The sequence below is a fragment of the Balaenoptera acutorostrata genome, chromosome 10 (genome assembly GCF_949987535.1).
Source record: "Balaenoptera acutorostrata chromosome 10, mBalAcu1.1, whole genome shotgun sequence".
NCBI classification, from domain to species: domain Eukaryota; kingdom Metazoa; phylum Chordata; class Mammalia; order Artiodactyla; family Balaenopteridae; genus Balaenoptera; species Balaenoptera acutorostrata.
Window position 1 is genome coordinate 22933498 of NC_080073.1, and position 27134 is coordinate 22960631.

The window sequence follows — 27134 nt, forward strand, 5'->3', positions numbered from 1 at the left end:
AAAGGTTTGGACAATCAAAAAAGTGCGTGCTATAAGCAGTAAAATCCTCTCTAGCACACTCCCTTCTCCTTTCCCTTTCCATGGTGGTAGTCAACCTTATTTGGTTTTAAAGCTTTCAGACATTTTGAAATTCATTTTGAAATTTTATATACATATATATATATATATATATATGCAGCATTTTTAGTACTAGCAAAAGATTGGGGAAAAGCTTAATATCCATTACTAGAAGACTAATACATGACTCATCCATATAATAAAATTCTTTGAGGCCACAAGAGACAAGTCAGGAAACTTTTATGTATAAATATGGCAAGGTCTCAAATATACTGTCAAATGAAAAAAGCAAGGTACAGAACACTGTGTAAAGTATGCATCCATCTTTTACAAATGTATGAAAATATTTCTGAAAAGATTAAAAAGATAAAACAAACTTGATAACCTTCAGGAAAAGGAATCAAGTGTCTGAGACAGAGGTGGGAAAGAGTCTCAACACAGATAAGCTTTTGTACATTTTTAATTTAAATAAGTAAATAAAATTTATAATAAAATTCAAATTTTAATTAATAAATAAACACATTTTAATTGTAAAAAATTTAAGTTCTGTCTTATGGCTTGTTTTTTACATTAATGGAATTTCACTATATGGATTATTCTGCATTATGCTTTTTGTCACTTAACATTTCTTATAGATTTTTTCTTTTCAATACTTAGGAGACTACTGAATTCTTTTTCAAAGCTACATATTATTCCAACACAGATAAACCAAAGTTTACTTTTAAATTCTTCTATTAATATACTAAATCACTGGGTTGAGGGCCAGTCAATAAATGCTTCATGGCCCAATTTAATTAAGCTCTCTTAATTTACTATTAACACTTCCTTTGGTCTATTACTAGACAATAAATATAAAAAACAAATATGTTCAACCTTACTAATAATCAAACAAATGAAAATTAAAATAGCAATGGGAGGAATTCATTGCTTGCAAAAAAATTCATTGCTTGTGAATAACAGGGCATCATCTTACATTTCTAGTAAGATATAAAATGGTACAGTTTGAAAAGCAATTTGGTAATTTGATTGAAAGCATTAACATGCATATATTTTTCTTCCATTAATTCCATGTCCATGAATTATTTTTAATTAAGCAATTGGACAAATTAGCCAAAATAAATGTGCAGTTTTTATTACATCATTTTCATGAAAGTAAAAAAAAAAAAATGAAGACAATGGGAATATCTAATCATAACAGGTGATCAGTTAATTTATTATGATATGTCCATACAATAAAATACATTAAGCCATTTAGAACAAAGCTGTGGAGAATTATTTATTGAAATTGTTAAAAGAAAATCCGATTGCAAACAGTACATAAATCATTATCTCATTCTGAGAAAACAATATATTTGAATTGAAAAAAATCCTGAAGGAATATATACCCCAAACATTAAACAGCAATTTTTGCCCAAAATTGGAAGCACAGGTAATCTTTTATTATTTTCCTTAAAAATATTTTATAATTTTTCTGAAATCAGCATGCATCACTTGTAATATACCACTAACATGTATTATAAAGAAGTAAAACAAGGTTCAGTAATTGTTTAGTCATCAAACTCTATCTACCGTAAGTTGGAACATATCAAAGACCAAAGCATAGAAATAATGGATTTGATAACCTTCTACAATTGCATTTTAACACCTAAAACTTGCAACTTTTTGTGTATGGTGTCCTTGGTTGAAAAACATTGTTTAAAATTATAGCCACCTCCAATAAAGATGTTAAAAAATATATATATATATATATATATATATATATATATATATATATATAGCCACTAAAAGGTACAAACTTTCAGTTACAAGACTAAGTTCTCGGGATCTAATGTACAGTACAGTGATTATAGTTAGTTATACTGTATTACAGACTTAAAGCTGCTAAGAGAGTAGATCTTAAGTATTCACGCCACGAAAAGAAAATGGTAATTATGTGACATGATGGAGGTGTTAGATATGGTAGTAATCATTTTTGCAATATATAAATGTATCAAATCAACACATTTTTCACCTTAAATGTATACAATGTTATATGTCAATTATATCTCTATAAAGTTGGAAAAAATAAAGTAAAATAAAGCTGCAGTTGGGGAGTGGACAAACAATGAATCCACCTCTAAGAATTAGACTCAGTAGTCATTACTATTCTCCTTGATGTATATAAATGACAAGACCTATTTTCTTGAAATAATCTGTAATTGATGTGGCAAAAGTAGAAAGCAACTCTTAGAACTTCAGAATATCAGATATGCACAGCTAGTACCATGGAAAAAAAATGTCTGAATGGGTAAGAAGAATGTGGGCAATACTGAAGGAAGAACTCTATGTGTGAGGCTTACCCCTAAGTAATCAGTATGACATTTTTCTTTGTAAATATTCTTTGATGCTCTGTGAAGTCTTTTATAGGAACCCCCTGCACCCCAACCTCACCCTAATAGTGCTCAGAACAGAGCATTTATCGCACCATGTTTATTACTTGTGTAAACACATTTCTCCCCATGGACTGCATGTGGAGTCTGTGAAGAGGCCCTGTGACATGGCTTTGTGCTAAATATTCTCTGAAGGCTTTGTTTTTGCTGTCTAGTTATACTGTTTTTATGTGGGGGCCTTAGACAGATTGACAAATCATGTCCCCAGCTGGAATCTTCCCTTTACAATACATTTTTCAGGGAAAAACTGTAACTTACAAACAGTATAGATCATAGGATCAGTAGGATACCAATTTCTTTAAAGAGCACAGATAATCTCTATAAAAGGACACCTTGCTATTCAAATCCGATCTCTGTTAGGGGGAGTTTACACAGCAATTTCTAATAACAAGGCATTCTAAGTTATCCAAAATCTATTTAGCAGCAGCAGTTTGGTTAGTGGAATTATCAGGAAATGTATCCAAATCTATTGGTCTCCAGAGTTCAAATAGGGAACATTCAAAATTTAATTAAATATTGGATGTTATATCTTAATCGTAAACGTTCAAGATGCAATTTCAGGAGATGAGGTGATTTTTACTTTCTTCTCTATTCCCTCTATATTCTAGAAATTTTCTAAATCAAACTTGAGTGTTTCATTTTCTAAGAAAAGATTTTGAGTAGTGACTCACATTTCAATATTTCTTTAAGGGGAAAAGATCTAAGTCAGTTCGATGTGAATTGTCTGACTGACCATCGGAGTGTTGCTCATTCAACATAAAAAGTATCACACAGTGAGAGGCATCTTCTTGATCAAAATAAGCTTTGCAATCATCTGAATGAGAAAGATACATTATAAGAAATGTGTTTTCTAACTGCCCCAAACAATTCTGCACAACTCTAAATAAAATTCATCATCTGCTTTACTTACTATATTAAAGCCAATAAATTTTTGAAGGAAAAAAATCATCTGTAATGAAATAGGAAGGAAAATTATTTTTCTCATAACGACTATGTTTTTTAGTCAGGTCGCTGTGAATTCAATAAAACCAATCTATTTTTGCTTCGTCTGCCTTGTTGAGATCAATTCTTCAATTGCAAAAGCAATAAAAAAGTTTTAAATGTCCGAATTAAAATCAATATAATTTATTCCAGAATCCACTCCCATTTTCTTGAAATGATGTACCTAAGGTCTTTGGAGAATCCCTGCATGCCCATTGATATGAGTGTAAAAATAAAGCATATCCTAAATAGAGCGAAGTAAATACAACAGTAGCAGCAAAAATAATGAGACATTTATTGTCTGTGGTATGTGGGGTATTATGAGAGGCAATAGAAATGCAAATGCCTGAGATATGAATGTGTAAGACATGAATCCTATGTCTCAAAAGCTTATGCTCATGTATAGGTCAGATGGAGTCTTTGCACAAAAATACATCATTTGGGGCTTAGGGCAGATCATTACAATAATGATCCCATAATGAGTCACATTCCCTGTGCCCATGCTCCACTGTCATTCCTTCTATCAAGAGGCCAAGTCTATTCAGCTACTCAGGTGAATTTCGGCAAGTCTTGTGCCTTTCTTTAACCAGTAGAATCTGGCAAATGTGACTTTGTGCATGTTCCAGTCTGTGTCTTAAAAGGCCTTGCAGCTCCTGCTCTCACCCTTTTAAGCTCTGAGATCACCATACCTGAATAAGTTAAAGAATATGAGATGAAAGAATGTGTAGAGAAAGAGGCTCAGGCACCCCAGCCGCCACAAGGGAGCCACCCAGACCACGCACAGAAAACAGAACTGCCTGATCACCCACCAATCCAGACAAAGAATACATGGGTTTTGATTTCAGCTACTTTGTTTTGAGGGTAGTTTGTTAGGCTGCAATAAGTAAAGTACTGCTTCAGCTATTTATTCACCCAACCAATATGTACGGAGTGCAAACTACATGCCAATCACCAGCACTGGACAAACAGGTGAACATCAACAATGGTCCCTTTTTCCAAGGAGTTTATGTTCTAGTACTTGAGGATAGGGAAGGGAAAGACCAATGATTTAAAAATAGTAAAATAAATAATAATTTTACATACAAAGAGATGATGGCTGTGAGAAAAACAAAGCAGGATAAAGAGATGGAGAGTGACCAAGGTGGGCAGCGGAACAAAGAAGATCGTCAGAGAAGGCTTCTCAGGTTTGATGATGTTTAATCAGAAACCTGAATGTTGAGAAGAAGCAAGCCAGGAAAAAAAAAAAAATGTGAGGGAACAGCTTTCTATCAATAAATGCTATCTATCAACACACATGGGATCAGGCTTCCATGCTTGGGGAACATCAAGGTCAGGGGCAGGAGGGCAAGGACGACTGGTGGGTGGCTGAAGTTGAGTTCCGAGAAACAGGTGCTGAAAAGATCTTGTGGGACCTTGTGCACCATAGGAAGGTCTGTTATATTTGAAGTAGTGAGGATTTTCTTCACTTTAACATTTAGTTATGCAGAGACACAAATATCCATTGTTACAAAATGATTCAACCAACATAGCAACAGACTCTCCTCTTTACCCCTAATAAAGCCAGCCCGCTGTAACGGCCATTTTGTCCCTTGATTTAAAAATAAAATCTAGGGGGACTTCCCTGGTGGCACAGTGGTTAAGATTCCATGCTCCCAGAAAAGGGAACCCTCTTGCACTGTTGGTGGGAATGTAAATTGATACAGCCACTATGGAGAACCGTACGGAGGTTCCTTAAAAAACTAAAAACATAACTACCATACGACCCAGCAATCCCACTACTGGGCATATACCCTGAGAAAACCATAATTCAAAAAGAGTTATGGGGCTTCCCTGGTGGCGCAGTGGTTGAGAATCTGCCTGCTAATGCAGGGCACACGGGTTCGAGCCCCGGTCTGGGAAGATCCCACATGCCACGGAGCAACTGGGCCCGTGAGCCACAATTACTGAGCCTGCGCGTCTGGAGCCTGTGCTCCGCAACAGGAGAGGCCGCGACAGTGAGAGGCCCGCGCACCGCGATGAAGAGTGGTCCCCACTCGCCGCAGCTGGAGAAAGCCCTCGCACAGAAACGAAGACTCAACACAGTCATAAATAAATAAATAAAAGAACGTGAATTTCTTAAAAAAAAAAAAAAAAAAAAGAGTTATGTACCACAATGTTCATTGCAGCACTATTTACAATAGCCAGGACATGGAAGCAACGTAAGTGTACATCGACAGATGAATGGATAAAGAAGATGTGGCACATATATACAGTGGAATATTACTCAGCCATAAAAAGAAATTTGTAGTGAGGTGGATGGACCTAGAGTCTGTCATACAGAGTGAAGTAAGTCAGAAAGAGAAAAACAAATACATATATATGGAATCTAAGAAAAAGAAAAAAACAGTTCTGAAGAACCTAGGGACAGGACAGGAATAAAGACACAGACGTAGAGAATGGACTTGAGGACACAGGGAGGAGGAAGGGTAAGCTGGGACAAAGTGAGAGAGTGGCATGGACATATATACACTACCAAATGTAAAATAGATAGCTAGTGGGAAGCAGCCGCATAGCACAGGGAGATCAGCTCGGTGCTTTGTGACCACCTAGAGGGGTGGGATAGGGAGGGTGGGAGGGAGGCTCAAGAGGGAGGGGATGTGGGGATATATGTATACGTATAGCTGATTCACTTTATTATACAGCAGAAACTAACACAACATTGTAAAGCAATTATACTCCAATAAAGATGTTAAAAAAAAAAAAAAAAAGACTCCACGCTCCCAATGCAGGGACCCAGGTTTGATCCCTGATCAGGGAACTAGATCTCACATGCATGCCACAAGAGTTCTCATGCCGCAACTGAGGAAGCTGCCTGCTGCAACTAAGACCCGGTGCAATCAAATAACTAAATAAATAAAGTAAATATTAAATAAATAAATAAATAATGAAAATAAAATCTGGGACTATTCTGGAGGTCCAGTGGTTGACTCTGCGCTTCCACCGCAGGGGGCACGGTTTCGATCCCTGGTCAGAAAACTAAGATCCCATGTGCAGCACAGCAGGGCCAAAAAACAAAAAATAAAAATAAAATCTGCATTATTTGAGCTTTAGAAATTGTCTATTTCATGGATTCACATTTGATAAGCAAAAATTCACTGCTGTGAGTCATGTCTTCAAAGCAGCTTATTTTTACCCCAGGAATCCCTGACACTGGAGGGAAAATTTGGGTCCAAAGATTAGGAGCTTAGAAAGCAAGTATTGTGAGGACAGCTCTGAAATTGAAGAAGCTGTCACTTGGTCAGAAACTCAGAGGGAAAGCTTAGCCAAGCAACAAAAGCCTTTTCAGGTCTCTTCACACCATGCAGTTGAAACAGTGGTTGATTTTATAGCTAATAAGGCATTAAACTGAATCTCTTAAGCTTTCCATATTGAAAGTAATTGTAAATTGAATTTGCTAAAACAATAACTTAAAGAGGCAAGACTTGAATGTTGTCGGAGCAAATCAAATGATGATGCCGAATTTAAAGAGCCACTGAAACAAGTGTCTTCAAGTACTTTATCGATCTACCAGAAGCAGCTGCTGTCGACCCTGAGCTTTGCTTGGCAAGTGGAATTATTGTGCATTGATTATTCATCATGGAGTCAGGCTATCAGACTCCAGCTCCAGGTGGGCTGGTCATTTACATTTCAACACTTTGACTCAACAGAAATAATGTGCCTTGGAAGGAACAGAGAGATAGCATCTCCCCTGGGCTCAGGGGCTTGGTTCCTTGGCTTGTAAAAGCAACACTCCAATCTCTCTGCCTTCCTCTTTGCATGGTGTTCCCCAGACCTGGGTGTCTGCCTCCAAATATCCACTTTGCATAAGGACACCAGTCATACTGAATTAGAGCCCCCCTGTTGGTCTCATTTTAACTTGATTACCTCTGTAAGGACTCTATTTCCAAATAAGGTACTAGGGGTTAGGATGCCAGCAAAAGAATTTTGGAGGAGGGGAGACACAATTCAAGCCCTAACAGTGATAGTCCAAAAGGGTAGGGAATGGCTTAGTATTCTTAGTCTTGGCTGTGCCTCATCATCTCCTGGCAAGCTTTGAAAAATAGCTATGCCTGGTTCCCACTTTCAATGGCTTTGATTTAATTGGTCTGGGTTAGGGGCCCAGGCATAAGTACAGTGAAGAAGCATCTTAGGTGGTTCTAAAGTGTAGTCAGGATTGAAAACTATTCACTAAATATCTCATTTAGTAGAATATTTAAGAATAGGGTCTATTCATTCAGTATGGAAACTCAAAAATAGATCAATTATTTTAAGCACCATGAGGGCAGAGACTATCTGCTCTGATCACCAACACATTCCTAGGACTTATCAATGTCTAGCCTGTGGTGGCTGTCCCATTAATATTAACACAAGAATGCATACTTGAATAAATTCAATATATTCACTGAGTAACTATTATATGTTAAGCATTACAGTGAGCATTGAAGAAATGTAAATATTTTTTGAGTAATTTAATGAGTGAATGAAGGAATGAGATTATACCCAACGTTCTCTTCCGGTCTACTTATAATACGAAATGGGGTGTTACAGTATAGGAATCAGTATTTTGAGTATGATGGAACAAATCCACTCTAACAAAAATATTTATTTTAAATTTTATTTATTTATTTATTTATTTATTTTTGGCTGTGTTGGGTCTTCGTTTCTGTGCGAGGGCTTTCTCTAGTTGCGGCAAGTGGGGGCCACTCTTCATCGCGGTGCGCGGGCCTCTCATTATCGCGGCCTCTCTTGTTGCGGAGCACAGGCTCCAGACGCGCAGGCTCAGTAGTTGTGGCTCACGGGCCCAGTTGCTCCGCGGCATGTGGGATCCTCCCAGAGCAGGGCTCGAACCTGTGTCCCCTGCATTAGCAGGCAGATTCTCAACCACTGCACCACAAGGGAAGCCCCAAAATATTTATTTTAAATCAACTAAACAGCCTGCCTTTTGCCTGGAAAATTTTGTGGGGTTTTGTTTTCTTTCTTTTTTCTTTTCGTAATGGCTCTTACACAACTAGACCTTGGGGTCATCCTCTTTTACTGAGCATATAAATGCTTATGTAACAGGTGATGGACTCTTTATTGGCACATTTCAGTATCCCTGCATAATGTTTAAGAGTTGGCACTACTCTGTAGGAGAGAAAGACGGTATGCATACACAAAATGATCATAAGAAATTATTGCATTCAAAATAATACCATTCAGATGCCATTGCCAATGGAGTAATACAATCTAAGACATAGATTTCAGGGTTTATCCTTCACAGCATTAGTCAGAGATCGACTAGAATAAAGAGATGAGCAATTAATTACCTGTTGAATCTGATCAGTTTTGATAACTAGACTGGATAGTAGTTTTAGCCCAGTGAAAAAGCTTCTTTAGCTTTTTTGGTTTTTTAATAGCTCTAAGAATTATGGTGAACTTAATTCACTTGTTTGTTTATCCACCCATCCAACCAGGTCTGCTATTAACCCATACGATAGCCCCTGTGGAAGTTGCAAAAAGGGGTCCTCCTTGGTAAGCAGGTTATAAAATAGCTGCCCCTCTTTAGGGCTGCTACAGACCTACATCAGGGTACACACCATGGCAAGCTGGATTTTAGTGCACTGCCTCTTAGCTAGATGTTTTTGTGTATGAAGCTAATCATCATATAAAGAAGCCCTGAATCTAACAAACATCTATGAAGGACCTACCATGTGCCAGGACTGGGCTGGGCTCTGGAGACACAAAAATGACTGAGATATGGCCCTGTCCCTCTGGAAGTCCACAGTCCACTCGGGCAGACTCAAAACAAATGAATAACTTAAGATAATGTACACAGTGAGGGCAAGAGTCACCTGAGGAATACAACCAAGGCCTCATAGAGGAGGGAATATTGGAAATGGGTCCTCAAAGATGAGCAGGAGTTTATCACAGGAAAAACTAACAAACAAACAAAAAACAAAAGCAGAGAGTGAATAGTAAATGCCAACGTGTGATCACAGTAAGATATAATCAGGGGAAACCAAACAGTCCTAGAGAGCCAGGAAAAAAAATTGCGCGTGATGGGAATATTTGTAAAATTAGTTGGGAAATGTACATTGGCAATAGACAACTCAGATTAGCTGGATAATAGATAAAGATGGATCTATTCATTTAAGAGAGGGGAAAAGATTTGGGTAGCCAGAGTAATGTTAGGAAGCAAGGAGGCTTAAGCAAACCAGCACTGGGAGAAAATGCACTTGTTTATCGCTGAAAACGGGAAATTTCCACTATCACATGGCTTCTGCTCTTTACGCCACATTTTTGAATTACTTGGTTTATTAGATGAATGATTTTCAACTGTCTCATGTTGTATTTCATTTAAACTATGTTTTCACTAAAAAGAAACTGAGGCATCAACCCAGAGTTGTGAAGACATTTTGGTTTTAATTTTTAAATTCAAGGTACAGGATAATTTTCCAATATTCTTTCTTTTGCAAATAAAGAAACTAAAACTGTGACTTCTTCTGTCAGCATTGCTGATGGGGTGAAGATGCTGTTAATCCTGGCGTATGCACTGCTTTGCCCTGAAGCCAGCAAATACTTTTCGATAAAGCTGGCACACACCCCTCTGAGTCTTTGGCTTAAAACCATCTTTTGTCTTCTTCCCTGTTTGACCTCTGCACAGCAGTGAAAGGTTGTAATAATTTAACAAACCCAGTTTATGGTTAGTATCAATTTGACATTACGTGGTATCATAACAATTTGTGACTGCCCAGTTTCTATGAAATTTCAAATTTGATCACTTTTCGGTAAGGTTGTCAGTCTACATTCTTTTTCCTTTTTCAGTTGCTTATATTTATTTTCCTAGTGCCTTCAGGCTCTGTTAAGTTCCTACTCAGCTAAAATAACATGGAATTTAATTTGAAAAATCCAGGGGAGTTTAACTATAAATTATTCTGTGTTATATTCAAAGGCTAGAGGTTTTGAAATTGATCATATCAGCAATATGTGGCTCTAATTGCATTAGGTTATTTGATAATGTTCTAACATAACAATTTTCGAAGAGTGTTGCTTGAAAGATATTTCTTTGGAATGAATGGAAGCATGAAGCATTGAACGCAAAAGCAAAAGTAAACTGTCAGATTTTAAATCAGTTATGGACATACATAGGGCCAAATTAATTGCCTTGTCATACTATACAATTGACATATATCACGGCAACTCTATGGATTGGGAGACTTTAAGCATTAATCATTTTTTACCATAATTCTGCTTTGCTGTATAAAAATATTTGCACAACATTTTGTGAACTCCTTGAGGATAAATTAAACAGGGCTCACCTTCGCATCTCCAGCACTTGGTCTATGTCCAGTACATACTAGGTATTCAAAACACATTTAACAAGCAAATGAACAATAGTGATAACCTCTTCCTATATACCAAACTCTATGCAGGATGTTTTCTGTGAATTTGCTCATTAATTCTTCACAATAACACCATGAAGTCATTACCATTGTTAATTTAACAGATGATAAACAGAGGCTTAGAAAGGTCACACAGCTAGTAAATGATAAAGAATGGGTCTTGGTAGCTCTAAACTCCCCATTCTTAACTGCTATGTTATACTAGATGAGTGCTTAGAGAGTTTAAGCAAATAGTAACTGACCTGTGTGAATCTTCATTTGTATAGTGGGACCACAGCATCAACACGGCCATAGGAATCCATCTAAGAAATAAACTTCTCTTCTATCATACTCACGATACCCTGACGCTGAATGTGGGGTATGGGGGGGTCCCCTACACCAATCAATTCTCTGCAACACCAGCTGGATGCCCTACAATTCAATTCAATTCTGATACTAATCGGAGTTAGTGTAGATCCCACAGGTTAAAGGATAGAAAACAGGAAAAAAAGAGGAAAAGAAAAGAAAAGAAAGGGGAGGAAAGGGAGAGAGAAAAAAATCCCAGGGTTGAGTTGAGGTCTAAATGAGATACAGTTATAAAAGTACTTTGAGATTCAGAAAGCAAATATGCAAGGTACAACCACATAATAGTACTGGTACATATCAGTAAGCCTTGGGAATGAAATGTCAATACCAGTGGAGAAAACTACTATAAATAAGGCACTATAAAGCAAAGCAAATTAAAAAGAATGACTTGACTGGTTATTTTCTGAAATTACAGGCAAAATGCATTTTCGTAACCCAGTCAGCGACACAGCTACGAAATCTTGTCTCTCCTTTAAGTGCAGAGGATGAATGTGCTTTAACTGGGGAAAAGTCCTCCTGCAGCCTCATTCACAGCACAAAATGATAGCACAGAGAACCTGGCCTGAATCCACTGGCATCAAACATATTTAAGCATTCCAATGTCGCAAATAGCCCAGGAAGGCATTTATTCCATCAGATTTACCAGGCAGTTCATACAGCATTGCACCACCCTAAAACAGCCCTCCTATTTCCTCTCTACCATTCATAACAAAGAAAAGAAACAATCAGGTTTCAAAGAGTCACTTGGAGATACAGTCAGTGACTACAGGTGAATGAATATATTTCACACAAAATGATTTACCACCTACAGCAGAGATTCATTCAACAAGGGGAAAATGGGATAGTTGGAAGCAGTAAGTGCTAAAAAACAAAAACAAAAAAAACAGCCCTAGAAGGACATGGGTGGCAGGCTTTGTATCTAATGTTCTAAGCAAGATTCCAGGAATGATCCTAAAACTGTGGGAAGAGTCACCAAGGTACCTTAAGTGCCTTGAGAAAAGGGGTCTGAAAAATCCATTTTGTTCAAGCCACTGTTTAAAAGTCACTTCGTGAGAAGTCTTTTGATCTTCAGCCTAGACTAGGTCCTCTGTATACACTATCAAGAGCACTGTTCCTCTACCTCAAAGCCTTTTGTAGTAATTTTACTTTTTGAATTTTTTGGTATAACAAATTTAAAAATACCCAAGAATATTTTCCCACATACTCAGCACTCAGATTCAACAATTGTAATTTTACCACATTGCTTCATCTACTCCTTTCCTTCTCTATCTTCTTTTGTGTTGGTGAAATATTTATTTTTATTTTCTTTATTAAAGTATAGGAAATATACAATATTAAATAAGTTACAGGTATACAATATAGTGATTCACAATTGTAAAGGCCATACTCCATTTATAGTTATAAAATATTGGTTATATTCCTCATGTTGTACAATATATCCTTGTAGCTTATTTTATACATAATAGTTTGTAACTCTTAATCCCCTACCCCTATGTTGCTCCTCCCCACTTCCCTCTAACCACTAGTTTGTTCTAGGGTATCTGCGAGTCTGTTTCTTTTTTGTTATATTCACTAGTTTGTCTTACTTTCTAGATTTTACATACAAGTGATATTATACATTATTTGTTTTTCTCTGTCTGACTTATTTCACTTAGCATAATCCATGGTGCTGCAAATTACAAATTTTCATTCTCTTTATGGCTGAGTACTATTCCATTGTGTGTGTGTGTGTGTGTGTGTGTGTGTGTGTGTGTGTGTACGTATACCACATCTACTTTACCCATTCATCTCTTGATGGACACTTAGGTTGCTTGCTTATCTTGGCAATTATAAATAATGCTGCTATGAATACTGGGGTGCATGTATCTTTTCGAATTAGTGTTTTTTTTTTGGATATATACCCAGGAGTGGAATTGCTGGGTCATATAGTAGTTCTATTTTTAGTTTTCTGAGAAACCTCCATACTGTTTTCCACAGTAGCTGTATGTTGGTGAAATATTTAAAGCAAAACCCAGGGATCATGTCATTGCATCTCTGAATACCTCAAAATGTGTGTCTCAAAAATGATACATTTGTTTCATAACCACTGTCTCCACCTAGGTTCCCCCCTAAAGCAGAGCCTGAAACAAAGGCTTGCATGCAAGTCGTTACTTTGGGAAGTGATCCCAAGGGAGAATGCAGGGCTGGGAAAAGTGGAACAGGGAAGGAGGGAAAGCAGAGTCAAGGATGCACTATCAGAGGATCAGCCCTGGGGGCACCTGGGACTTGATCCTGTGGAGGACTCTCTGAGGAGCTGTTGAATTTTTTTCAACTTGTCCATAGAGTGACCAAAACGGGGAATGGGGCTGTGCACTGGTTCCCATACCACCTACAGTCAGGGATGCCCCATTGGGTGGGTGTTAACTCTCTTACACTCCCAGGTTTGCAATGGAATGCTTCAGAATGAGACAGAAGGGCTGGAAGCGTCCCTACAGGTGATCTGCAGGATGCGACAGAGAAGCCTGGAGCAGACGGTGAGAGGTCTGTGGGGCAGTTTAGGGGAGGTGATATCAGTTTCCACCCGCACAATTCTGGGTACAACAGCTGGATGAACACGGAGCTGAGAGCACCAGATCCAGGACACAAGAGGTGCCTGACACAGCTACAATGCCATTGCCACAGCTAACTAAATTCATCCCAATTCCTTAGTATCATCTACTACTCAGTCCAAAATCAAATTCCCCCAGTTACCTCAAAGGTGTCTTTTTAAAACTGCTTTGGTCTAATTAGGATCCAAACAAGGACCACAAATTATGTCCTTAATTAGTTAAGGTTATTATGTCCTCAAATCTCTTTTAGTCTAAAATAGACTGCCTCGTCTTTTTAAATGTCATTGGCTTGGGACTTCCCTGGCGGTCCAGTGGTAAAGAATCCCTCTTCCAATGCAGGGGTCGTGAGTTCAATCCCTGGTCGGGGAACTGAGATCCCACATGCCGCGGGGCAACTAAGCCCGTGGGCCACAACTACTGCGCTCGCACGCCTCAGTGAGAGAGCCCGCGTGTCACAAACTACAGAGCCCACGCGCCCTTGACCCTGCGCGCCACAACTAGAGAGAAGCCTGTGCGCCGCAATGAAGACCCAATACAGTCAAAAACATAACTTAAATAAATAAATATTTAAATTTTTAAAATGCCATTGGTTTTATACAAAAAAATATGTTAGTCGTCCTGTACACTGTTCTACATTTGGTTTTGCCATGTTGTAGAGTCATTTCACTTATTTCTCTATCTCAAATACTTCCTGTAAAGGATCATAGCTCTACAGGCTTTACTGAACTCAGATGTAACTTTTATGGCAAGAAATCATGACAAGTGATGCCATGTGCTTCATAGCGCACCCCATTAGAAGACAGATCTGGTGGAAAGAATGTGGTCCCCAAAAAGATATGTCTATATTCTAATCCCCAGAACCTGTGAATATTACCTTTTATGGCAAAAGATGTGATTAATTTAATAACTGTAAAAAGAAGAACTTATCCTAGATCATCTGAGTGGACTGTAAATACAGTCAGATGTACCCTTATAAGAGGAAGTTTGGGACAGCCCCACAGAGGCTACGTGAAGATGGAGGCAGAGATCGGAGTGATGCGGCCACAAGCCCAGGAACTTCCAGGGCGGGAACCAGAAGCTGGAAGAGGCATGGAATGAATTCTCTAGAGTTCCCGAAGGGAATGCAGCAGTGCTGGATTTCAGGCTTCTAGCCCCTAGAACTCTGAGACAATACATTTCAGGTAACAGTAGGCATGTAAAAGCCTGATCCCTCCATTGCCAAGTTCCCCAGGAACCTTCCTTCTAATGGTTCCATCCATTGATGAGTGTGACCTGCATTAATTATTATTTAAGGGTAATAAAATGGTGATTCCTCATTCCTTTCCCCTTTATTAGTAAGAGCTCTTTTATAAAGAACCTTCCCTTATCAGGTTGGGCTCTTTGCTTATCCTAAAATGCTGTTCATATAAGAAACACTAAAGATAAATACTTAATTCTTCTCTTTTAATTGTTATTCCCCAAGTAAGGAACTGGTAATGATAGTAATTTTTTTTTTAATTTTAAGACTTTTTTTTAAGAGCAGTTTTAGGTCCACAGCAGAATTGAGCAGGAAGTGCAGAGATTTTGCATATACCTCCTGCCCCCGCAGACACACAGACTCCCTCACTACCAACAACCCCCGCCAGAGCGGGACATTTGTTGCAATCAATGAAGCTACAATGACACATCATTATCTCCCGAAGTCCGTGGTTTTATTAGGGTTCACTCTTGGTGTACATTCTATGGATTTGGACAGACACATGACAGGTATCCACCATTATAGTATCATATAGAATAGTTTCACTGCTCTAAAAACCCTCCGTTCTCTGCCTCTTCATGACAGTAATTTAAATTCTTATTTGTGTCATTGTTTAATATCTGTCTCCCCTACTAGAGTTTAAAACTCTGTGTGAACAAAAAAATCTGTCAACCTGCTTCACTGTCTAATCTGTCCTGCCTGCCACAGGGAAGGAGCACACCTAAGATATTTTAATAAACAGGAATTTCTACTATCCCTGAGAAATCCCAGAGCCCCAAGAGGAATGTGGAGCCCTCCCCCACCCCCTTCTGCCTCTTCTTTTGATCACAAAGCAGTGAAATTACTTTAGGGGATTTTTTTTTCCAAGCCCTAAAGCAAGGAAGCAAAATCCTGTCAGGCAGTATCAGCAACTCCTTGTGAAGGGAGCCAAACTTTGAAGGGAATGGATCTTAGGGATGCTTAGGTGGAGTTTCTGGCATTATTTTTCTCACCAGAACCATCTTCTAGGATGTTGGGGTGGGGAGGGACTTAACAATCATCTAGTTGAATGCTTTAAAACAATGCAATTCAAAACAGCCACCACTATAATAATAACAATAACAATAGTAACAATACACCATTCAAAGTCCTAGGATAACTGAATCAACAGCTTCAGGAACAAACCTAGGAGTCCGCATTTTAAGCTTTTCAGGTAATTCTGACATAGCCCACCTTAGCCTTGGACTTGGAAATTACTGCCACCTATAGTGGCAGGGTTTTCAAGTTGATAGTTAATAATAAAACTTTTGGCAAAACTTCAATAGATGTCCAGTAGTTTTAAAAAATTAATTCATTCTAAAAATACTAAGTGCCTACTAAGGGCCAGGGACTATTCTAGAAACTGGGAATACGGAAATGAACAAAACCAAGAAGGTCCCTGCCCTCATGGAGCTTATATTAGGAGAGAGGAAGTGCATACAATGAGCTAAAAATAAGTAAATAATAAACATATCCACACATACAGTAACAGCCCCTTGTACCTTTTTTAGAAACTTTAGGGCTTCCTGGGGCAGAATTTGAAAATGTACCCTCTCTACAAGCATGTGGAAGTGCAGAAAGAAGTGAGTTATCCAAACTCACAGAGCTAGACCCTGGCAGAGTGGGGCTAATGCAAACATTCCCTTGGGCCTTGTCTGTACAAGGTTCTTCTTAACATAGGAACATGGATGGTTTGACTTGAGTTTTCACAAGTTAACAAGGCTGAGGAGAGGAGGATCACTACCAGACAGGAGAAGAGGAATACACCAGCCTCCAAGCTGCAAAGCCCCACTCCAGATCAGGCACAGAGGTTCAGGAGCAGGGGTCTGTCTGGAGCGCCATTTAGCCCAGGGTTGCCAAACTGAATCAGTATTACCTAAAGACCCTTTTCAAACTACTGAGTCCTAGAATTTTGTTACCGTGTACTCTCATTTGGTGGGATGAGAGTGAGGCCTGGGAATATGTATTTTTATGAATCTGTATCAGGGGGGTTTTTTGTTTGTTTGTTTGGTCGGTTGGTTGGTTGGCTGGTTGGTTCAAGTAACGAACAAAAACAAACTCTAGTTTACTTAAGGCAAAAATAAATATTTTGGGTGTGGCTCACAGAACCAAAGGAAGGCTAAAAACAGTCTTTTAAAAGGACACGAACTGGAACAGCTCCAGGGGCCTGCGTAGCAACAATTAAAGGTTGCATTCCCCACAGGCCTTAGTTAGAAAGAATCGGCCCCTGCCATTATCTGCACATGTGCTACTCTACTCAAGATTAAATTACAATGGGAAAGTGTGACTAACCTATCTTGGGCCGCATTCCTACTTCTTGGCTAGGGAAGAACAGACATTTTGATTGTCAATCCCATCAAAACTACAAATAATAGAGTGGCAATTGATCAAAGACAAAAAACAGGATGCTATTAGCAGAGAAGGGGGCAAGGATACTGGCAGGTAAAAAGAGCTGATGTCCACTTCTACCTCCCCAAGTTGATGCTGAGACACAGCCAGGTTTAAAGACCAATGGCTTGGTTCAACCCCCAGCCAGATATTTGAACTGTGCCTGCAACAGACATATCAATGTGCTTGAAAGTACCCTTCGCAAGATGACCCAAAGATCTTTCTTCTTGGAGTAAATATATCCGTTCCTTTTCCAAAGGAGGCTTCCCTCCCTCATGGCCCTGTTGCAAAAATAGGGTATCTCATTTCACAGCATCAGCTGTTCTTCTCCCAGCCCAGTCTCCAAGCTCACATTGGCATCTTATTATTCTTTACATATACCAGTACATGCCTACCTAAGTTCTTCTGCTGTTGCCAATTCCCTGAGTGAAACACTTTTCTCCCAGAAACCATACAGCTTGCTCTCTTTCTTCATTCAGTTTTTTGCTTTAATGTCACCTGTTTAAAAATCAACCTCATCCCCCTGCCTCGGCACTCCCTAACTCCCTTCCTGCTTTTTGTTTTCTCTATACCACTACCTGAAATAATGTAAATTTTCCTAATGTATTTCTTCATTGTCTGTCTTTCATCTCTAGAATATGAGCCCCTTGGGGACAGGAAGCTGGTAAGTTTTATTCACAGCTGTATCCCCACATTTATAATGGTGCCTGGTATACTGTAAATGCTCAATATAACTCTGATGAGTAAATGAATAAATAAATACATGAATAAGGTCCTTGAAACACCTGTATAAGAATCAGCCGTGGCAGTTTATTTAAAATTCAGCTTTATGTCCCTACCCTCCACCTACTGAATTGGAACCACCGGTGGATGGAGCCTGGGGACCTGCATTTAGAATCTTCACAATGATGCTAATGAACACTAAGGTCTAAGAATTGCATTCTCCAGAACCAGCGCAAGCCCTCTTTCATGTTACACTCCACTGGATGCTTGAAGACAGCTCTTCTAACCTCTTCCTCTCACTCACCCCTGGATTTTGTCTTAGACTGAATGGTTAAATCATCTACACTTATCCCTCCTAGGAGATCCCTCACTTCCCCCAGCAGGTCAGGGTGTGTTCTTTGAATGCACCTCTATTCATTTTCTTTCCTTTTAGAGTGATCTTGGCTGGAGAGTGACTTTCTAACCAACTGCTCTCTTTAAGACCTTGCAGAGCTTTTTGAAAATTAGTTCTTATACATGAAATCCTGCCCTTTTTCCTCCACCCTCCCATTCTTTGGGAAGAAGTTGGAAAAGATTGAAATGTTGTGCTGTTCAGACCTGTGATCTCAGAGTGGAAAACATTGGGTTTTGTTTCATCAAAATGAAAGGGAAAATGGTGTTTTAATACACATTTTCACTACAAGTCTATCTATTGTGTAGGTGATCTGTGTCAGCTAACTGACCGTGTTACTGAGTTTTCTTGTATTGTTTTTAAAAACTGAAAAGCAAAGTTGGCAAAATTCTGGAGCTCAGCTTTCCTACAAACTAGGGTGTGTGCTTGCTGATTGGCTCACAGAACCAGTGTGAATAGGCAGAAGAATAGCTCCACCACCTCCTAAGACATTCACACCGTCATCCTCAGAACACGGCACAAATACGTTACATGGCAAAAGGCAGAGGTGATTAAATTAAGAACCATGAGACAGGTAGAATATCATGAATTATCTGGATGTGTCTAATCTAATCACATGAGTCCTTAAAATCAAATAATCTTTCCTACGGTGCAGAGAGACAGAGAGATGTGATTATGGAAGAATCATCAGAGAGGCAAGGCTGTTGGTGTTGAAAACAGAGCAAGGGACCAAGAGCCAAGGCAGCCTCTAGAGGCTGGAAAAGGCATGGAAACAGATTCTTCCCTGGAGCTTCCCGAAAGGAACACAGCCCTGCCGACACCTTGATTTTAGTCCAGTGAGACCTGTGTCAGACTTCTGACTTGCAGAACTGTAAGATAATAAATTTATACTGTTTAAGCTACTAAATGTATGATAATCTGTTACAGAAGCAATAGAAAACTAATACGACCAGTGTACAAATGTAGTTGTAAAGTAGATCAGGCATCATGCTCATAATAGAGCTGTTAGTAAAAACCCCAAATTGGAAACAATTCAAATGTCCACCCAGAAGTGACTATGGCCTGGTTGCTGGTCACATGGTTATAGCCAGTTTGTGAAAACTCATCAAGCTATTATATATAATACATACACCTTTCTATATGTATATTACTGTACAATAAAATTTGTAAAAAGCAATGATAATACAAATATCCATATAATATAGTATTATGCAGTCATTTAAAAAATACAGTTTAGAACAGAGGTCAGCATATAATCTAGCCCACCACCTGACCTAAGCACAGCCATTCCCATTCATTATATAATTCTCTGGCAGCTTTCACACTACGAAGGCAGAGTTGATAGTATTTGTGATACAGACTGTGTGAGCCTCAAAGCCTATAATATTTATTATATGACCCTTTTCAGAAAAAAAGTTTGCTGACCCCATGTTCAATGGCGTTGCTATAACTCAAAAAAGTAGTTTACAATAGTAAATATATTAAATGATCCTAAATGTTTAAAACACACATATATAGGGAAAAGTCCATACCTCAAATGTGTTCTTCAGAAACTAGCTCTGCAGAATATTTATAATAAGTGCTATGTGTGCATAAACAAGCTTGCTTCTATGGTCAAACAATCTTAAGGACTTTTGGGTTAAAAGAAGTTGAAAATGTTTCCTGACTCAAAGCTTCAAAAATATCAATGACCTTTAAATCTACAAAATAAAGGTAGAAAACACACATCCTCCAAACTTAATTTGTCACTTCAGTAGGCAGAATGCTCCCCAAAACTTGTCCCCTCCTAATCCTTGGAACCTGTTAATATATTACCTTATCTGGCAAAAGGGATTTTCTAGATGAGATTAATGTTTCAGCCCTTAAAATAGGGAGATGATTTCGGATTATCTGGGCAGGTCCAATATAAACACATAAACACTTAAAAGCAGAGGATTTTCTCCAGCTGGAGGTTGGAGAGGTGAGACAGAAGGAGAAGCCAGAGAGATTCAAAACATGAGGGGATTTGACCCTTGATGCTGCCTTTGAAGATGAAGGGAGTCACAAGCCAGGGAATGGAGGTCACCTCGTAAAGCTAAGAATGATCCCTGGCTGACAATCAGCAACGACACGGGTCCTCTGTCCTTTAACCACGTGAAACTGAATTCTCTTGACGATCTGAATGAGTCTGGAAGTATATTTTCCAACAACCCACTCACCCTTCTTCAAGACTCCAGCTAAGAGCCCAGGCTAGCCAACACCTTAACTTTCAACCTTGTGAGATCCTAAGCAGAGTACTCAGCTAAGCCGACTGGACTTCTGACCAGAAGGACTTCTGAACAGAGCTGTGAGATAATAAACAGGTATTATCTTAAACTGTTAAGTTTGTGGCAATTTGTTACAGCAGCAATAGAAAACTAATACAATAATGGATCCTCTTTTGGAGGGACATATCATGGGATCAGTGTCCAGTGGGACAGACTTTAGGAAATGCTGCTGTAAAGACATAAACCTACATATTTGCATTGCTAATCTGTTGAACAGGTTTCAAGAAGTTTAAAAGTTTTTCTTCTTTACACTCTTCTCTATTTTCTAAATTATCTGTAATGTACCTTTATTACTTTCATAATCATAAAAGGTTTTTTTTTATTGTGGGAAACTCTACAGGACAGAAGTCTACCAGGTTTATATCAATGAATAAATTTCAAGAAAAAAAAAGGAAATGAAAGAAAACCTACAGACCAAAAGAGATTTAAGAAATATCAATTGATTGCAATTTATGGATCTTACTTGAGCCCCAAATCAAACAAATTAATTATATATAGTTATATAATATTGATCAGACAAGTGGAAACTGAATTACTGATAATTAAATTTGGGTATGATAATGATATTATGGATTTTTAAAAATGTGTCCTTATCTCTTAGAGGTACATATAGAAGTATTTATGAAAAAAATAAATTGTTAAAATGTGAATGCTGTAGTGTATCTCTCAGATACACCCCCTCTGCTTCCAGGACTGCAGTACTCATTTCCTCAGCTGCTGAGAAGGTTGGCTACTAACAGCTCACAGCTCAGGCCCCCTCTAGAAACTCTCCTCTGACAATTCTTCTTCTTTCACTTCCCAACAGGTACTGATCCCAAGAGCAGCACACAATAAACTTCCTGCATACTAATCTCTGTCTCAGGGTCTGCTTACCCAGGAAACCAACAAGCAATGATGTCAATAATAACAACAAAGTCAAAATCATAGAGTCTGTGTTTCAGGGCATATGACAGGAGTTCCATGTAGGATTTCTAGTTTCTTAATATTCTTCACAGAAACTGGCACAACCAAACGTAGAGCCTTCAAGCCAAACTTCTCACATACAAGGTTGGTAGCCAAGCTCATAACTGTACAGGGTGCTTCCAGCCCACATAAGGAGAGTGAAGAGGGGGAGGGGCTCGTATGGATGTGGGACCTGGAATGGGACCTGACTCCGCACACAGACAGGCTCCGAGGTGGGGTGATCGACTGGGGTAGTGGCTTCTGGGGAGTACCAGGCAACTTTCTGAATGATGTCAGGGTGCACACAACTGCAAATGCCTAGAGTAATATTTGTTATAATGAAGTAGAGGGTACAGTTTCTTCACACACACTCTAAAGCAAAGCTGTTTGCTGTATCAGGTTAGAGAGACTGGTAACTGGGATAATGAGCCCTGAGTTAAACTAGAAAGTGGCTCATAAAGTTAAGTCCATCACAGCTTTGAACAACTAGATGCCAATGTCTCAGGGCAGGCCCAAGTAGAAGAGCAAAATGGTTTTCTACTTAGGTTTCACCTTCCTAACTTCTTTATCCTCCCCCTCAGACCCTCTCTTTTCTCTCCCTGGCTTCCCTCCTATTTTCTTTTGTACCTAACTCAGGGGTCAGCAAAGTACAGCTTTGCCGGCCAGCTGCCTATGTTTTCATAGTCCTCAAATGAAAAATAGCTTTAAATGATGACACTTTAAATGATTATATAAGTATCTGCATAATGGTCTCGATTTTGCCTCTTTGCCTGCACAGCCTGAAGTATTTATAAACTGGGCCTTCAAGAAAAAGTTTGTTGACCCCTGGTCTAGCTCGCAAAGCAGCATTCATGGACCAGAAAGATTGCAAATGAGTGTCTTTTCTCAGGATTCATGAGACCGTATTAGTTCTAGAGCAGGTAGTGGCTTTTTATTCACCCGTTTGACAAATATGTGTTGAGTGCTGAGTAAAGACAGGTCAGGCCCTGTGACAGAGGCTGGATATACTTAAATGAATGAAATACATAAGTTCGGGGCCTTGTGGAGATTGCAATCCAAACATCCTGTGCAGAGTCCAGATGTTTGTGATGCTCAAAGGTGGTCTGTGATCCAGCAGCATCAGCATTACCTGCGAACTTGTTAGAAATACAAATTCTGGGGAATTCCCTGGCGGTCCAATGGTTAGGACTCAGTGCTTTCACTGCCAGGGCCCAGGTTCGATCCTGATTGGGAAACGAAGATTCCGCAAGCAGTGTGGCACGGTCAAAAAAAAAAAAATTCTGGGGCTCCACACTAGACCTCTTGAATCAGAAATCTGGACAGTGGGACCCAGCCATGTGTGCTTTTGCCAGCCCTCTAGGTGATTCTGACTCATGCTTAAGTTTTAGAACTACTGAGCTAAACCAACAAGGTTTGTCCTGGGATAGTGGTTTTATGAACCAGGTTTTCGGAAAGTAATTAGCTGTAATGCTCATGTTAGAAGGTACTTTGGCCACCTTACTATCCTATGTTACTTATTTATTTTTACTAAAATTATAGGAAATAGATAGTAAAAGTATGCTACAGAATGTATAGGTGGCCGAATATATACAGAACACTGAGCTCGGCACTGCAGTGAATGTTCGGGAAATAAAGGCTGCTTGGTGCCTTGAGGTCTTCCAGTGAAAAAGAAAATGAACCCATAGTATCAGCATCATTATATGCCAGGGATCAGCAAACATATTCTGTAAAGATCCAGATAGTCAATATTTTAGGCTTTGTAGGCATATGGTCTCTGTCCCAACTATTCAACTTTGCTATTGTAGCACAAAAGCAGCATATCTATAGATGATATATAAATGAATGAGCATTGTTACGTTCCAATAAAACTTTATTTACAAAAACAGGCAGCAGGACCATGGTTTGCCAACCCATATTATATACCATCACATACCATATACTATTACATATGATGCCATAAACCATCCTGTATGGTTTCATTATATATTTCATCCTGTTCATGTGTTTTCCACAATTCTCCTGATAATTTTGTCATATTTGATCATCTAACTTTGACCCTCCTAACTTTGGTTTCCAAAACTCTATTAATATCCTATTTGTGCAAAAATTGTTCAGAGCAGTAAGCTTCAAGGTATAACCTTACTCCAATAAGTGAATATACCCTACTTGTTTATTATCACAGTACTATAAACTACTGACAAAAAAACCCCCTAAAGTTAATATTATTATTTTAGAGGTTGGAAACTAAGTCTGAAAGAAGTTAAACAAATTGTTGAAGTTCATACAATTAATAAGTTTTGGAGCCAAGGCTCAAACTGTTTTTTCTGGCACCAAAGTTCAGATCTTTACTGAGAACTGCCTCCCGGTGCACTGAATACCAGTATATGCTTAATGTGTAACCAGAAACTGGGTTTAGGGCGCAAATGCAACATTTATGTTTGATTGGCTATTTCTGTTCTTGACTCTTCTATGACTGTGATCTCAGTTTCAGGGCAATTAATATCCTTAAGTCTCAGGACAATCACACATGTTGTAGGTGGGTCATAATCTAAAACCTTAAGTGTAATACCAGTGAAATAAATCTGGAATAGTAGATGTTCTTTAACAGCCCTATCACCAGTACAGTTTCCTTTGCAACATGGTTTTACAGTTATTTATCCAGGGCCTAACTCCCCATGTGACCATCAGCAGATCTTTCCCCTCCTAGTACGTTAACTTGTCCATCTGAAACTAAGGGTCTTAGTCTATATATTACCAAGAAGTCTGCCTCTGAACTCAAAATTCTAATTCTATATCAACATGACATTCTTCCTCCAAGTTTTCCACTCTTACAGAGACAACCCCATGTGTTTTTCCATGGTTACAGAATGCACACTTCTTCTGTTGATACATATGTTAAACCAAATGCCCAACTTTGTAGGATTTACAATCTTAAAAATTAAGGTAAGCATCATTGCCAAATGTAGAGGATAAATGAATACTTGTGGCCATCTTCACGTCTAAAGAAATTGTAAGCAAAGCCATGAATGACAAGATTTTCAGGGAGTTCACCTGTGGTACTCTAAAAACAGGAAGGGAAAATAAGGCATGCTAAATCTGAGAATGTGAGCAGATCTGTACAGATGGGAACATTAGTGAACAAGCACCCATATGCATGTTTTCAGGTCAGATGGAGAGCCACTGAAAATAGATCAGAAAGCAGCAAAGCCTGACAGGGACACATTTGAAAGAGCAGAATTTAAACTCAATCTCAGTGGGTAAAAAAAGACTCGACATCATCCTATTTCCCTAATAAGATATGACTGTGACATGTTGACCATTCAGAAAACAAGAGGAGCCCAGCCAAGGAGAGAAACATGGCTTTAGACAAACAAATCAACTGGGTTCCAGGCTTTCCTGAGAATTCATCAGTCCAACCAATGCCTGCTTTGGATGAATTGTTTTTTTTTTTTGTTTTTTTTTTTAATAGTAATCTTTTATTTATTTATTTATTTTTATGTATTTATTTTTGGCTGTGTTGGGTCTTCGTTTCTATGCGAGGGCTTTCTCTAGTTGTGGCAAGCGGGGGCCACTCTTCATTGCGATGCGCGGGCCTCTCACTATCGCGGCCTCTCTTGTTGTGGAGCACAGGCTCCAGACGCGCAGGCTCAGTAGTTGTGGCTCACGGGCCTAGTTGCTCCGCGCCATGTGGGATCTATCCCAGACCAGGGCTCGAACCCATGTCCCCTGCATTAGCAGGCAGATTCTCAACCACTGTGCCACCAGGGAAGCCCTGGATGAATTGTTTTTATCATTCATAGCGAAATGAAAAAAAGTAAGAACTTGTTACAAAGATGTATTAATTGAATGTAAAGGATATTGATAGTATTATTTTCTTGGATTATGTGCTTCCTTCTTTTGTTGTTGCTGTTGCAAAAATTCCTTTCTTTTAGATAAAATGATGAGAGTAAATGATAGTTGGATTGACTTTCTTCTGTATTGTCTTCACTTAACAAGATAAAAGTAAAGTTTGTCAACTTTCTATAAGCGCCATCAAAAAAAAATTAATTACCTTAGTTCATGAAATCCAAAACACTAGGGGCCTGACTTGTGTGACACTTGGATGTTATCACTTTGTGGATCCTCATGATAGCTTCATTGTTGAAGGCCTGTTTTGAATCATACAGTTTACATGTCATTTATAATTGTCCCCTGAATCGTGCAAGACATGTACTGCCATTCATAGTTTACAGATGAGGATGCTGAAGTTTGTAGAAGTCAAGAAATAAGCCTAAGGTAAAACAGCTATTAAAATGGCCATCCCACCTCATATAACATCAGAGGAATGCAAATTAAAACAACAGTGAGAAACCACTACACTCCTACTAGAATGGGCAAAATCCAGAACACTGACAATACCAAATGCTCACGAGGATGTAGAGCAAAATGAACTCTCATTCCTTGCTGGTAGGAATGCAAAATGGTACAGTCATTTTGGAAGACAGTTTGGCTGTTTCTGACAAAACTAAACATACTGTTACCATACAATCCAGCAATTGCATTCCTTGGTATTTAACCAAAGGATCTGAAAACTTAGGTACACACAAAAACCTACATATAAATGTTTGCAGCAGCTTTATTTATAATTGCCAAAACCAGAAAGCAAACAAGATATCCTTTAGTAGATGAATGGATAAACTGTAGTACATCCAGACAATGGACTATTTTTCAGTGCTAAAAAGAAATGCGCTATCAAGACACGTGAAAAGACATGAAGGAATCTTAAATGCATATGACTAAGTGAAAGCAGCCAATCTGAAAAGATTACATACTGTATGATTCCAACTATATGGCATTATGAAAAAGGCAAAACTATGGAGACAGTAAAAGATCAGTGCGTGCGAGGCTTGGGAGAGTTGGCAATGAATAGGTAGAGCACAGAGGATTTTTAGGTCAGTGAAACTACTCTGTATGATACCATAATGACAGATACATATCCTTATACATAGAATGCAAATCAAGCATGAACTCTCATGTAAATTATGAACTTTGGGAGATTATGATGTGTCAGGGTAGTTTCATCATTGTTATGTAACAAATGTCCCACTTTGGTGGGGATGTTGATCGTGGGGAGACTCTGCATGTGCGGGGGCAGGGGGTATGTGGGAAATCTCTGTATCTTCCCTTCAATTTCACTGGAATAAAACTGCTCTAGCTCATACAACTCAATATCAAAAACACAAACAATCCAATCAAAAAATGGACAGAAGACCTAAATAGACATTTCTGCAAAGAAGATATGCAGATAGACAACAGGCCTATGAAAAGACACTCAACATTGCTAATTATT